Source organism: Parasteatoda tepidariorum, chromosome 3 (assembly GCF_982258835.1).
Source record: "Parasteatoda tepidariorum strain Cologne lab strain chromosome 3, Ptep-v5.0, whole genome shotgun sequence".
NCBI lineage: Eukaryota > Metazoa > Arthropoda > Arachnida > Araneae > Theridiidae > Parasteatoda > Parasteatoda tepidariorum.
The window spans coordinates 94,355,906-94,372,684 of record NC_141757.1 but is presented as its reverse complement, the minus strand read 5'-3'; positions in this window follow the sequence as shown (position 1 = coordinate 94,372,684).

The following is a 16,779-nucleotide window of genomic DNA, read 5'->3' as shown; positions in this document are numbered from 1 at the left end:
ATTTACTCAGAAAAATGTTTGCAGCTTTTTATGCTGAGACCTCTTTTTATTCGTGTAATTCAATACAACTCTGCTTAAACCTAGAACTTTGCTGATCTCTTATTTAAAAGGGAGAAAGAGTTTTATATATCGATTATTATTTTATATGTTATTGGGTTGTTTGGAAAGTAATTTCCTCTTTTTTTGAGGTGCAAATGAAAGACAATTTTCCTATAATGAATAAATATTTTATTAAATTATATATTGACCATTCTGGTCCAACACTTTTTGCCATCTTTTTGGTAGTAGCATGATTTCACGCTCATAAAATGTTTGGTCTTAAGCTGGCAAAAAATTGATTCAGGTGAATTTTGCCCTCTTCATTTGAAGTAAAGGTTTTACAGTCCAAAAAGTTTTGCAGTGACCGGAACAAATAATAATACGAAAGCGCCCGATCTGGAGAATATGGTGGGGGCAGTGAATCCCATTCAAGCTGTAAAAGCTTTTGGCAAATGACCAAACTTGTATAAGATCTCGCATTATCTTGGTGGAACACTATACCTTTTCTGTTGATTAATTCTGGCCTTTTCTGTCAAAGTGCATCATTCAGTTTGTCTAGCTTACGACAGTAGACTTCCGAATTAATTGATGTGTTATATGGTAAAGGCTAAAAAAATTATTTCGTTAAAATCCCACCAACCATCACCTTTTTTCATGGATACTGACTTTCGAAATGATTTGAGCCGGTTCATCTTTTTTTGCTCCATGATCTCTTGCGTTTGACATTGTTATAGACAATCCATTTTTCGTCCCCAGTAAAGATGCGCTTCAAAAATGGATCACTTTCGTGACGTTTGAGAAGGGAATCACAGATGTCAACGCAATGACACAAATTTCTCCCCGTGAGAACATGGGGAACCCATATATCGAGCTTCGAGTTTAAACCCAGGCCTTGCAAGTGGTCATAAACAGTTGAATTCGATAAATTTAACCTCTCACCGATCTCAAGTGTTGTTATTCGCCTATTTGCATCAATTAATACCTTTATCGTGTTCTTATCAGCTTCAACCGGTCTTCCAAAAAGTTCAATGCATCTTCGACATCAAAATTGCCGGATCGAAAATTTGCAAACCAATTCTGGCACTGGCGCACTATCAACACATCTTCTACATACGCATCGGTTAATTTCTTTCCGGCATGAACAGAATTTTCATCTTTTCTATAGTTAAAAAGTAAAATATGATGAAAATGCTACTTATTGCTCTCCTTATTTAAAAGGGCACCAACTGAAAACTACTGCGTAGAATTAATTGAACTTCTTCATACACAAGCCTTGCTATATCAGCTCTTAAAACATAGAATGATAATGCTGCTTAAGTGTGAAGTTGAGTTCGAAAAATGCAATTTAATCCTCTGTCGGAAAAACGAAATTACTTTCCGAACAACCCGATACAAATATAAAATAATAGTAAATAAATGTAAGCCATTTAATTTTGTCCGTTGCCATATTAGTTTTTTTAAGTGTTACATATGAATTAAGAAAAAATCATAATCTAATCGAAGTATAAAAAAAAGAATGTAATTGATTAATAAACAAATTTTAACCAACTAAAAATTGCAAAACACAAACAGAAACATATAAAGCTTTAAGGGAGAACTGATGTCATGTACTTGCGAAAAATTTACAAAATTCTTCGTAAATGCATGACATGTTTTCTTATGAGATTTTTTTATTTTCTCTTTTAATAAATTACATAAGTTTTTATACTGTTACATAAGTTCTTAATTTATAATAATTTACATAAATTCTAAAGATTATAAAAAATTTATCGGTATTCATTGCATTTCTTGTTTTACTAAAATATTTCATCCAGCTAGATTATAGAATGTGTCTCTGTAAATTTATTGCCAGCAGTAAATTTCAGAAGAAACTAATTGTTTTTCATTCCATGTTTCAACTTTTTTACAAACTCACATAAATTCATTCAGTAAAATAAAATATATCTATTATTATTCCAAGTGTCATAAATATAGAACAGAACTTTTATCAACCGTTTATTCAAGAACTTAACCTTATATAACCTTATATTCAAGATAATAATATTTTTCTTTATGTATAATTGGGAGGGGATATTCACTTCACTCAAATAAATTTAGAATTACAGATTACAAGAATGAGTTATCGTGCGTGTTAACTTTTTGACTATAAATCACTTAAGGTGGAGTACCGCAGTGAAGTTTTCGAAAATTTGAATTGTATATTTTTGTTTATTTCGAAAGATGGCGCCGAAACTAAAAAAGTCGTCTTGTGGGTTTGATTCTTGCGATAGAAAGAAGTATTGTCAAATTTAAATGACGTTTTATCAAAACAATATTTCTGAACTTTCTTCATGCTCCATAAAATTAACACCTCCCGCAAATTGTCTTCATTTAAGAAAAAATGCATTTATTAGTATTTTCCTCATAGATCTTTAAAATTTACTGTTATCCACTAGATCTAACAATATTTATTTCTCAATTAAATGTATTATGTGGCAAAGCTATTAAAGAAAAATAAAAAGTAGACCTCGCTGCCAGGAAATTCTTACAAAACAGTAAAAAATTTTATATATTTTAATTTTTGACCAGTTAAAAGCAACTTTATTTACTTTTCAAATTTAATTACTCAGGTTATGATTAATACTATTTTTACATTTTTACATTTTTGTATCGTGCCTTAATTTTTTATTTGCATTTCTAACGAGGATTTTTCTAAAAGAACGAAAAAACTGAAAATATTATACCGTCTATGATGGGGGTGGTTAGTATAATTAAGTGGTTAGTGGAGGAAGCATCATTTTAGTACTTAGAATATTTTAACCGTATGAAATGCTTTCTAATTTCGTTACGAAGGGATATTTATCTCAGAAAAATAAACAGATTTATTTGATAAAAATTGATTTATTATTTAGAGAATATGGCCATGCTTAGAAATAATGAAATTAAGAAAGGAAGTGACTCAACTGAAGATAATCATTCTCTTAACATCAATAATTTCAGTAAAAATAAAAATTCAACGGTTGAGGATGAGAGGCCGAAGCTCCCCAATCTCAATACCAAGAATTCAAAATTGAATTGCTCCCAACAGACAATTAGGAGAATGGGAAAAGATCCATGTTTGGCGATTTATCGAAAGATCAAGTAGCCAAAAACAGAGCCAACCCCATGAAATCAATATTAAATTTGAAAATAATTTGGCTATGCCCAGTCGCCAAAAGACAGTGAGAATTAGTATAAATGAAACATTTTTGTGGCAAGAAATAATGAATGAAGAGATACAGATTTTGTCTTTGATTTAGTCGTGGCAGGGAATTAATGAATTTTAAATTTGTGTTGGAATAAATAAGTAGCAGTTACATTGATTTTTAAGAAAAGAATAAAATATTTACCTTAGTTTTTTATAAAATGTATTAATAATTAAATAATTAGTTTAATATCATTACATTTTGACCCAGAACGATTTAAGAAATTAAGAAAATTTTAAAAGCTAGGAAATATTTAATGCTTATTATTGCATCACACAGTCTGAAGACTAAGTTATGATGTTTAATGGATATTTAATGATTCTTTGAGGCTAAGAATTGATAAATTGTATCCCATGAATACAAATGTTTTTTTTTTCAATGGAAGTTTCTAACCTGAGAACTTCCCATGACTTCCTGCAATTACTCCAAATATTACAGATAGGAAAAATGCTGTTTATTCCGGATAAGATGCTAAATTATATTTTAATTCTAAAAATATTCTGAATCACTCTATTCCTTTAAATGAACTCTTGGTACAAAATGTGATGAAGCTCCTCTTAAATAAATAGTGAATAATTATCCAATAATTCAATGCTTTTACAGAAATGTTTTTCAGTTCTGTAAAATTAGAGGTTTTTTTCAGAAGAAAAATAATTAAGAAGTTCTGCACGTGCATTAGCTTCCGATTATTTTTTATTAGTTTTACGATCATTTCATATTTTCACTATTATGTTCAAAATTTTCCAACTTTTCATTGTTGCTTAAGGTGTCCGACTAATTTCAACAGCTTTGTTGAAATATTAATATAAAATTTTAAAAAAAACTTTGCTTATTTGTTTCATTATGTGTAAAAACTTACGAAAGTAACAAAAAAATTATCATTATTATTATTTTCGTTTTATAAGGCCAAATTTTAGGTGAAAATAAAACATTTTTTGCATTTACGCTAAACACTAAAAAAAATTCTGTTGTTTATAACAAAAAAAACATTTGAAGATTTTATTTAGAACACTATCAACTATGTTTTCAACTATCATCTATAAAATCAAGTACTTATACTACTAAGTAACTCTTTTGTTTTTAAGTTTTCTTTTTCTAGCCTGGGTATCTTGATTTTCCTGCTGTTTCAGTCGTGTCTATAATCTGTTTAATTAATACAAGAAGATTTTTTTTTCTTTCAATTTTAAAAAAACAGAGATTTCTTAGAAGAACAAAATTTCATTCTGTTTCTATCGTAAGCATCATAAATATATCACCAAGCTCCTATTGAGAATAAATATTTGAATTTTGCCCACCAGGTGGCCGAGTGGTTAGCGTGTCTGACTGCGGAGCCATTGGCGGCGAGTTCGAATCCTGCTCAGGGCATGGATGTTTCTTTCTCTCTCAGTGTTCTATGTCCTTTCCTCTTAGTGTGAATGTGACCCGTCCTATAAACGGGTTTGTGGTTGTGTGACGTGGGCGACGCTGCTCCACCGCCGTGGCTTCGCCACTGGTGCCCATTGGGTAACGAGGAGAGAGTAGCAGTTCTGGCATTTCTGTGGCCAATGGGACTACCCCAAGTGCCCGCCATTAAAAAAAAAATATTTGAATTTCAAAATAAAATTATTTAAAACATTTAATCGGACAGTAAACCAAGTCTATGAAAAAATTTCAAGTAGGAACCAAGTTTAAAGTAGGAAAATGGTAGAATGAGGTATTAATATGTTGTTAGCATTTTTATAAAATAAATTGTTTATGAATAGAGTTTATAATTAACATTTAAAATTGCGTTTTCTTTATTTTACTGTATCTTTTTTCCATCACGGCATCATAAAATGCTCTCTAAACGGATTCATGTCTTACTGCAAAATGCAGACAAAACTTTACTACGGTTTATTGTATGCCTCATAAACTTGTACAAGCTTCTTTAAAAGAAAAAAAAACATGTTTTTATTGTAATTATCGTAAATACATCAATTAACGTTTATCAGGCTTACGTATTTTATATCAAAAGAAATTTTCATTAGCATAAACAAGGTCATGTCCACATTTGATCACAAATTAATTTATTTTTCAAAATTAGAAATAATTATTAGCAATTATATTTGGCGCCCTTATTTTTCTATCAACTACATATTCCATATATAAGTAACATGCACGGCTTAACTGATTCTGTACTTTCTATGACACAGAAACAGAAATATTCATTACACTTTATAATATTCAGCAGGTTTTACAAAACAATTATAAAGTTTTTTGAAAAAAAAAAAAGATTTTTGTAAGAATCGAGCAAAAAATTCATAATGCATTTGTTGCATTTCTGTGGCTGGTAGAGTGGCCTGTAATCTATTTTTCCAACAAGTTTAACAGTTAATAATTCTTGAACAATTTATCAAATGTTAAGTTTTTTATTTAATCGTAATTCCTATATATTTTTCTACACTTCTTAGTAATCTCAAATTTATAAGTTCGATAGTTTTTGCGCAGTAAAGCAAAATGTTGCGTTTTGTTGAACACCCATATCAGCGTCGATCCTTACTTTTTTTTGATATAATGCAAAATAATGCTTCTATTTTTATATTAAACATCGCATATTTATCTCCAAATTTTAATCAGCCATATATACTTCAAAATAAATTATTTGTTAGCATAAGACTGTGGTCATCTCAAACTCAAATAAATTTCGAAACGCAGCAGAATCATGCGTTAACCTTGAGCGTTATCATTTTGATCACATTTTACTTAATTTTTTATGCATGAAAATAATTTTAACAATGATATTTTGTGCTCATATTTTGATCAAATAATGTTTCAGTCTATGACCAAAATGTCGCTTTCAACTGATTCATTACTTACGATAAAACACAGGAAGAAAAATTTATTGTGTTCCATTATATTTCTCTACATCAACGAAACGTGTATGAATTTTTTTAAACGAAAAAAAAAATGCTTCTATTTTTGTAGAATCATGAAATTATCTCCTAACTTCAACCAACCATTTATACTTCAAAAAAATGTCATTGTAAGGTCAAGCTCATTTGAAACTCAAATAAATTTTCGAACACGACATAATCAGATTTCACCTTGAGCGTTAACATTTCAATATCAATCAACTTAATTTTTTACGAATAGGAACAAAATTTTAAATGTTTATTGCCTTAAATATTTTATTTTATATGTGTACAGAATTGCTCTATTAATTAGTTTACACAAAATACATGTAAAACTATTTATGTGTTTCATTCTATGCTTCAGTCTTATATAAAAATGTCTGAATTAATTTGAAGGGTAAAAATCTGATTTAATTTACCCCTTGCTGTGAGGTTGACGTAATAGTCGAAAGATAAGGTTTCAATGTATCATTTAAACCAACAACTTCAACATTTCAATGTCAACACAGTTACTTATTTTATGGCCTGTGTTTTTAGGAATCCTGCATTTGTTATTCTTTTGACTTAACCACATTTGCGCTTAAAGGAACGCATATCAAATTTTTTCTTTATAATCAACATTAAATAATAAAGAACATTACAACAATCTCTAAAAATGCTATTTTTCTTTGAAATAGTTTAAAATAAGCATAAATCATACTTCTCAATAGAAGAATTGATATTAAGTATTTATTTATGTTATAAATGAATTAAAAACTCGAATTTGTTTACGCTGAGAAAAAGAGTATGGTCAAAACTACCAGAAAATTGTAAGATTTACCGTGATTCTTACTATATGGGAAAATCAAAAAGCACACTTTGCTATTTGTAACTCATTACCAAAGTCAGCAATTTTTCGCTTTGGTAATGAGTTACAAATAACAAAAATTAAAATTATTATCAGCATTATTGATTAACAACATTTATAAAATTATACTAACTATTATTAATTGACAGCAAAATGTTTTTATACAATAAGATACAATTTGGAAAATGTGGAAAATTTTGGTAATTTCATCACGATACTTTAAAAATCATTCATTCGGTTAAATTTAATTTTTATTTTTGTATTTGTTACTATATGTGTAGAATAAGAATTATTATTTCAAACCAGTAATTACATTGAACTATCACTATATGAATGGAAAGCGTTTCCATATGAATGGTTTAAATACCGTATATCTTGCTTTTATTGCCAGAACCATTGATTCTGTTTTACTAGAAATGCCTTAAGTACGGTAATTCTGTTGGAATTTTTTCTTCCTCGTTATAATTCTCTAACCGAAAGCAGGAAAATAATTTCACTATAAAATGGTCCGTTATTCTGTATTTTTAAAAATTGGGATTCATGCACTGAGAAAAAAAATCAAAACTACAGTATATATTAATATTTACCATGTTTCTGACGCTATGGTAAAACTGAAAAGTTTAGTACTTCCTACCGAAGCGTTTTGGTAATGATTTTGATAAAACTAACAATAAAATATTAAATAATAATCTATGATGAAATATGTGGGATGTGAAAAACGTTGGTAATTTCTCAGATACCTTAGACCATGGCAGAAAAACCATTTAAATTGTTTAAATTTACTTTTCAGTGTGGTAATTTTTAATAAAGGTCTGGTAATAGCAACTATTATTTTGAAAACCAGAAATTCTTTAAACCATTACTATATTATAAGAAAAATTACCAAATGACTGGTTTAAATATTGTACCATTTTATGAATTAGATTTATAGCTTCTATCTTTTTACCGTACTGTATGGTAATTTTACTAGGATTTTTTTCTACGTACGCTCTTTAGGTAATCTGTAACATAATAGTTTATGTTTCGTTCCACCTAAACTTGGCATCGCTGATAACACTATCACAGCCATTTTTATGAGAATTGTCATGAGAGGGCACCTATTAGTCACATAATCAGATAGTGTTATCAGTCCTATAGAATTAGAATTCAAATGGACAATAAATTCTAATTTACGATAGATTGTAATTGTAGTGGCCTGAAACGATTGAAATTTTTATTATCTTCAGGAGCAAAACTTCGAAAAAGACTTGAGCAATCTTGCTAACCAAAATGTATTCAAAACGTTGATAGCCAGATTCTTCCTTTACAGACGCAAAAACTAGTTCAGGAAAACATACTGAAAAACAAATCATCTTGCAAGATGAGATAACTTCTTGCTTTTTACTTATCATACTAGTAAAATAGTCGCAGAAATCATTAACAAAAATGTGCAAATAACATTTTTCCAGAAAAACATATTCAAATCCCTCATGAAAAATACAAGGATGTACATTGAGTAAACTAACTTTTTATCCTGACACAGAACATTGAAAAATACCTTGAGAACAAGCTTTATGTATAGCAACTCGTTACTTAGTTTGCAAATTATTTTCTGCTGGAAAAATAAGAGCGAAATATATAACATTACACCTTGATTAAATTTTGGCTTGAATATAAGACTTTTACGTAGTTTATGGTTTCGAAAGCACACCTTTAAAATATCCGACACAAAGACAGATTTTTTCTGAATGAATTTATCTCACTTTTTTTCAAATACGATTTTTTTCCCCTCAAAACAAGACGAATTAGAATGAGGAATCTTGGCAAAAATACGAGTTTCATCACGAGAGTGTCAGCATGTTGGGCAACTACATTATTGTAAGAACTTCATTTGCTAATGATGTGAAAATGTTTATAACAAATAACATTTTTGTTTTATTAAACTACGAATATTTATACAATGCTAATGCTAAGTTTGTAATAAATCTAATCAATAATAATTAAATATAATATTTTAAATAGTATTTATAATAAGTATATAATATTAATAATTGCTAATAGTAATGTTAATAGTTAAATAGTATATGATATTTATAATTGTTATATCCACGTAACTATTTTATATTTTTATTTCATATTTTAAATTTAATACATATACGTAGCCATGAAAAGCCGAAGCCATGAGTATGTCGACTTTAATTGGTGTATGTAAACAATTAATTAGTTGCTTTGGTGAATGCCAGAAATATTTTTCATATCCAATTTGATATCAATTTTATTATTATTTATAGATTAATTTTTATCCCATATTTTAATATCTTATTAGAAAAACATCATATTTGGAAATAGCTAAAATGTGTATACCTGGAAATTGCCCATAACCATAAAAATATCAGTAAAAGAAATACCGGACAAATGTAAGCCGGTTGACGGCACTTAACTTTAAAAATAAAAATAACCAGGCAAGTGTATACCGAGCAATGGCATTAAACCTTTAAAAACATCAATGTAGGGAATAACGAGCAACTGTATTCTGGGCAATGATTTTACTCTTAAAATTCTTAGTGTAAAGAATACCGATTATTAAATCCTTTACACACGGCATTCCCACAACTGACTTTTTCCTGATATATTGCAATCGAATATTAAAGTATGGAAGGATTAATTAATCGGATTACATTGGATCTAACAAACATATCAGACGTTCAAAAGAGCGACTGTTGGCGTTCACCGATAAAAATTGACAATCACTGTTTTCGGTATTGGATATACATATAAATGCATACACACTAATGAAGTCGGAAAAGAAACGATATTTCGATACTTAGACATCTTTTTCTACACTAGTTAGACCTCTTAATTCAGAAATGTTCATTTTATTGTTCATTGTTTCAGTACTGTAAATAAGCAAACCGCTAATGGTACCCGTTGCCTATCTTTTGAACCTGTCCCAACTTTCATTAATATAAGTGCTTATAATTCTAATATATTTTTTAACAAAAATACTTCGTTGAAATTTCGATCAAACTATAGAAAATAAGTATCGAGAACAGAAAAAATATCCCGTAAGTGCGTAATTTAAAAACGGCTGAAAAACTTTGAAAGTGCGTAAGGATGTCTTTTCGTTAAGAATTGCACTGGTGATCAGTTTGTTTCTGTGGCATTTATGCAAATAATTGATCTTGCCTAATTCGGGTGTTGCGATTTCAAATCTGATATTAATCTTATTCCTAAAACTACAAATGTTTTAAATGTCACTTTTAAACTATTTTTGTCGAAATGTACAAGTATTGCATATATAAAGGCAGGTCGCGTAAATGTTGCAACTTCTTAAGATTTCGTCATCAGGATTAAAATTGAAAAGAAATCCTCCCTCCCCCTGAAATGTCATCGTACGCAGCTTGGAACACATCCTGTTGTGACCTGTTCAGAAGCACAGGGCGAAACAATTTATGATAAGGAATCGGAAGCCTATGCCCGGAAATGTCGTCATAAGCCTCTAGTGGCGTATGACGACATTTACGGGCATAGGTTTCTATGCAGTCTCAATCTTGACGATGCGCCCTAACTGATGTGAAGTGTTTTATACAAAGCATTTCTAAAGGAGTCAGGCCATATCATCAGGGCATAGGGTATCCCCTGTCTTAAACTTGTATATTTCGTCAAAAAATAGACTAAAAATGCCATTTAAAAAAACTGAACCTTGTAGAGATAAGCAAATTGCAGATTTGAGATCAGCTATACGAAGGTATGTAAAGTCTGTTACAAAAAAATCTCAACGATAATAAAAATTTTCCCCTGTGTTGCTAAAAGTTCGTATTATTTTTTTACCTCCTAACTATGTGCCGAAAGCAATGACATTATTTTAAAAGTATTCTACATGGAACCTATTTTTAATTTTTCAGTCTCCATTTTCTGTAAGAGTATAGCTTATAATTACTATTGTGTGCAGCAGACCAAAAGAAAAAAGAAAAAAAGAAAAACGAAAAAAAAGATGACTCTCCCCCATACGGAAGTGATGCGCGTACACCGATGCAATTTCACTGGTTAAAAAGGCAAACCTTAGATATACTTTTTAATTAGTACTATTTAGTTAAGCTAAATCATCAAGCACAAAATGTAGTGAATCAGTTAGTACATTTTGGTGCTGTATGTAAATCCCCCCAATGCTTATAAAAAGAAACTACTAATAATGGTAGTTATTATCTTACTTTGGAACATGTTCATTAATGTATTTTACATAATTTTAATATGTATGTACTTTTAACATATAATTAAACTAATACACTTCATTTAAATTTTAGTAAAATCAGAATTTTATGACAAATATTTATCAGGAACAGAAAATTTTCTTTTTTTTTTCTTACGAACTGTAAAGCAAACATTGATAACACGCGCTTTGTAAAGGCAAGAGCAAAAAAGAATAATTCTATTACATCCTCATCTCTCAATTAATCGAACAAAAATTTAACTTTTACTATTAATGTTCTTGAATTATGCACAAACTCTAGAAGCTCTATTTAAGGAGTTATATTTAATACTAATTAGAATAAATATTTATGATGTATATCTGGTAGATAATTTAAGTTTCTTTAAGACAGTGTTAAATAATTTATGACGCGTAATGTATAATTTTCGCAAAGATTAAGTACTTATAATAAATGCTGATGAAACTAATGATCTTTTAATAGCATATTATTTCTCAAAATTAATAATAACTATATGGAAAATAGCACCACCGTTAAGCTATGAACATTTTCTTACTCTTATAAAATTAAATAATAATCATAATGATATATTTCAAACAGAAAAAGTCATTTCAAGAAAATTCATTTAATTATTAATTATTTAATATTCATAATTATTCGCAATAATTAATTTAATTATTGCAAATGATACACCTTTATTTTTATAATATTAATGTACGCAAATGATATATTATATTTCGGCATTATGTTTTTCTTTTTTTTTAAATAATAAGTCTTTAAGAAAATAAGCGTTGTTTAATAAAACTTCTAAAACACTTTTTAATGAAATATGATAAGAAAACGTTTACGGATCATAAATTAAAATCTAATGAATCAGTGAAAACTCAAACTTTTGAAAAAACTCCATGAAACACAAACATGGACAACAAGCATTTTGACATCAGCTAAACGGGCTATGTGTACAATTAGCAAAAATACAATGATTGTGACTATTTGAAAATAAAAGGGGGAAGAATGGCTTAGGTTCATTTTCTCACAAAAATAACGATTGGATAGCCATCTGTTTTATTTGACGATTACTAAGATTTGAGAAAGCAATAACGTTGAAAATTGGTTCTCTCTGAGAGTTATTACCCAGTGAAGATTGGCCGTGCAGAGGAGAAACAGCGTAGATAAGAAAAACTAAGAAAAGTATAGTGAAGAATACGATGGGAATACTCGTGTGGAAGTATTGATTGGGGAGAAGTTTTGAGGGGGGAAATGGTACGTTCTTGTCCAATACGATTCTCAAGCTATTTTTCTCAGCTTAACAAAATTTTAATTTTTAGAGCAGGAAAATAAATGCATGGGAAATTCACATGTATTTTTGTTTTTATGATTTTAATCAAATGCTGGCTACTGAAAATTCTCTAGCCCTAAAATTCATTTTCTTTGAATCAGCTTTCATGAACATAAATTATTTTCCATCCAAAATCTTTAAATTCTAATTCACTCTTTCTGAGAATTTTTTTATCTTAATTTCGAAAACAAAGATCGTAAAGCTTATTTTCTCTTTTACATTGCACTTTTGTTCATATCAGAACCATTTTACGAGACAAAACTGTTAAACGAAACGCCTATGAACTCTGAAAATATTTTGTCATAAAGGAGAAAAAAATTATGAAGCAGTTATCAATTTTGTAATGTTTCACCCAAACTTGTCAAAAAAATTACCATTCATCATTCTATCATTTTCTAATTAGCAATTCAACACAACACTCACTCATCTTTGAATATAATTATGCTGATTGAGATTAGAGTTGGCACTTAATCGTAACCTTGGAAAGAAGTATTTTGTAATTATATGTATACTTTATGCGTCAACAGGGGAGTGTAAGAACATGTTGAAATACTAATTAAATTCAAAAAGATAAACCCAACTGTGCAACAAATGTGTTGTTTATTTCTCGTATTTCATATTTCTGTAATTCGAGTTCTAATATTCTCTTAAAAGAAATACCTTACTCTCAGTATTAACAGCGAGAATACAAAATAAATTCAAAAGTGATAATAGCGTATCGTTTTGAACCCTAATATTAGAACCCGAATTCCAAACTCTTGGATGCATATTTTATCAAAGGTGCCAACTACACTGATAGAAATCTCTAGGACAAAATAGTTAAATATTTATTTGTTATATTATCATATTCAAACAAAACAGTCAAGTAACCATAAATGCGACGGCACTCAAGCTGCTAACTTTGAAGAAGAAAAAAAAGCTTTTATTAACTGCTTTCACCCAATACGGATAAATTACCATAATTTTATCTCATTAACCAAACCCAGCTAATAAAAGCACCTAATAACGTACGTACGAGAGGGCTTATCGTCAGTCTCATGATCGTCAGTATTGGGGTTCAAGTGCCAGAGTTAACATCACTATATATCCTTTATTCCTTTCAACACATGCCTAGCTCCAGTTAAATTTATTTATTTCGGTTTTGAAACTATAGTAGTTTTAAATGGTTCAATACCGGATAGTTTTGAATTCATGGTTTAATAACCATACTAGTTGTAGATGGTTTCAAAACAGTACAGGTAAAAAATTTTCTTTAACGTAAAACTTACGGTTAATTTGATGGACAGATTGCTGCCGTTTATTTTACCATGCTTTTAGGATGAAAATTCTAGCAGTGTCTTATGAAAATTCTAGCAGTGTTATCGGTAATTATCATTATTCAGTGTATTTCGTAGTGAATAATAACGGTTTTATGGTTGAGTAATTAAAATTGCTGCTATTGAGAAATTTCACAATAATCTGTAAAAAGAAATTTTTCCTTTAAATACCACGAATTATCAAATTTAGCTGTATGCAGAGCATATTCGGAAAAAAAAGTAACCATTCAGCGTCAATATTTTTTTATTTACTAGTAAATTCATGCATAATTTTATTATCATTTGGTACATATATAGCTATATAGAGTTAAGTAGCGAAAATAGTTTGAATTTTGTTAATATTATGTGTGTTTTTATTCTTTTTACGGATTTCTAAAAGTTGGCAGATCTGGCTTTTTACACCACCAGGGTTTTACACCATTAAAGAATATTTTAAAGCGCAAAATGATTAACATAACTGGCCAATATAGTCGTTATTTGTTTCTACTTTTTCATGCTTTTGAATTTTGACCCCCAATATACGGATTAAAAAAGATACTTTATACGGATATTACACGAGAGAGAAATTAAGAGCAACTGTAAACGTAACCTTCACTCACTCTATCCTCAACTCTAAAGGCAATTTCGCAGTTCAGAGTTGCCGATAGGGTTGCTTAATTGCCCAAACGATTGCTTGTAATAGGGTTATCATTTTTTGTTACTTATCGTAAATTTTGGGTAACAATATTATTTCATGTCATGCTATTTTCGTATATTTTCTCAACGACGTTTGTAAAGGAAAGAAAAGCGAAACACAGACGCTCTAGAATTGATATCCGTTTAATTTTATATATTAACTTAATTAATTTAATGTTTTAACTCAAATTTTCATCCAATCATCCTTTTCAGCAGCCATTTTTATTTACATGTGTAAACGTCATCACCAGAAACGTCATAAGAAGCAAATGGTCTGATTGGTCCAGGTGTCAGTTTCAATTTTCCTCGCAGCAGAGAGAAACAGTTGCTGATATTTCGGACAACTGTGATTTCTACTTCACACGAGAATTTTCGAGCAATTTTTGGAGAAAGTGGAAGATACGGTTGCGCTTATGGTTAATTTGACGGTTTCGTTGATGATAATTTTCATCGTGTCATACATACTCAGTTTTAATCGTGATAAATGTACGATAAAATAAAAAAAAGATAATAATAAAACTGGTTGAGCACGAACACGATATGCTCGCATTCCAAAACTTGAAATATCACACGAAAGAAAAATAGCTATAAAATTACCGTACTGTATATTAATGACATATATGGCAACAAAAAAAAACATAATTCTGATTTATATAACCAAAGTATGCGGTATTTAAGCAATTTATTTGACAATTTTTCCTTTCGTAAGGTAACGGATTACCAAAACGTCAGGTTTTCAAAATTATAGCTTATATTACCACACATTTAGTAAAAAATACAAAACTTAAAGGTTAATTAAAGAGAACATATGGTTGTTATGCCCTTTTTTTAGGTATCATGATAAAAATCACCAATTTTACATTAACAGAATTTTATCACACGTTATAAAACCATATTTTATTGTTCATTTTACCAATATCATTACGCAAGGGGTTCAGAAAAATTACCGAACTTTTTCGCGTGTTCATTGAGAGCTATAAAATGTCAGTCTTTCAATATTAATGAATTTTTTACTAGCTATTTACAACATTTTATCTCATAATTTTTTTTAAAATTTGCCTAAAATTACAAGAGCTATATAATTTTAATTGGAGAAAACCGCCTCCTGTTTGCTGTACACACCAAGCCTGAAAACTGCTTTAGTATAACTGGTTATCTTTTTAAAATGTGGTTCCAAAACTATGAGACAGATACTTTCTATGAAACCCTTGAATTATAATCACTAAATTTACAAATAGTAATACTTTGTTCATATAAATTTCAGTGATATTTGGAAACTACATTTGGAACAATTAATTAATAGAATTTTCCTATAGACGGAAATATTAACTTTCAGTGCTTGGAGACATAATATGATTGACTCTTTTATTCTCACATAAACTCGTAAAATGTATAAAAACCAAAAAAAAATATTAGAAGATGAAAAAAACCTTAGTAACCAAGTAGATAAAAATAGAGATATTGTACCATTATTAAAAAAAACTTATGTTGTATCCATGAGTTGTGCATTGCTGACTGATCTTCACTGATGAAACATGCATAAATTAATGAGCTTTTAATCAAAAATATCGCACAGTTTGATGACACGCTTTGAATTTTAGAGTTTAAAACTAAGAGAATTAAGGATTTTTATTTTATTATTATTATAATGTAATTATGCCCTACATTTTAAGATAAAGTTGTTTAGAAAGGTGGTGTAATATTATTAACCATTTGACAATAATTATTTTAATGCAAATAACATTAGTATACTGATATAAATCACATTTAAAGAGATCCGTTAAATGATTTGAAACTTAATGATCAGCTTCATGCAAGATGAGATGCAAGCAAAAATTGTATTTAATATCCGCCCCTTTGGTAAGCGAAAATATTAAATTACTGTTGTGAACTCAACAAAATTGTTTGAGCAATGTAATGTTATAACAATATCAAGGTTGGCAAGTTTCTGCCGAGGTGGTTAAAACCACTGGTAGAAACCGGTTAAAACTGGCATGGCAGAAACCTATTTCTGCCACATTTGTGGCAGAAACTGGCAGAAATTCAGAAAATAACATAAGAGTTAAGTACTGAGATTGACATACAATGGATAATTCATGGAAAAAACATTTAAATGTTAAACAAAGTGATCAGTGAAATTGCTGTTTACATTTATGAATCAGTGAATCTAACCAATTATATTACCTCTTAAATACAGCAAAGATTAAAACTGTTACTGTTATAATAATTGGATTGTTGCCATACAAATTATGTCTTAAGAAAAAAACTATTTGAAAGTAGCT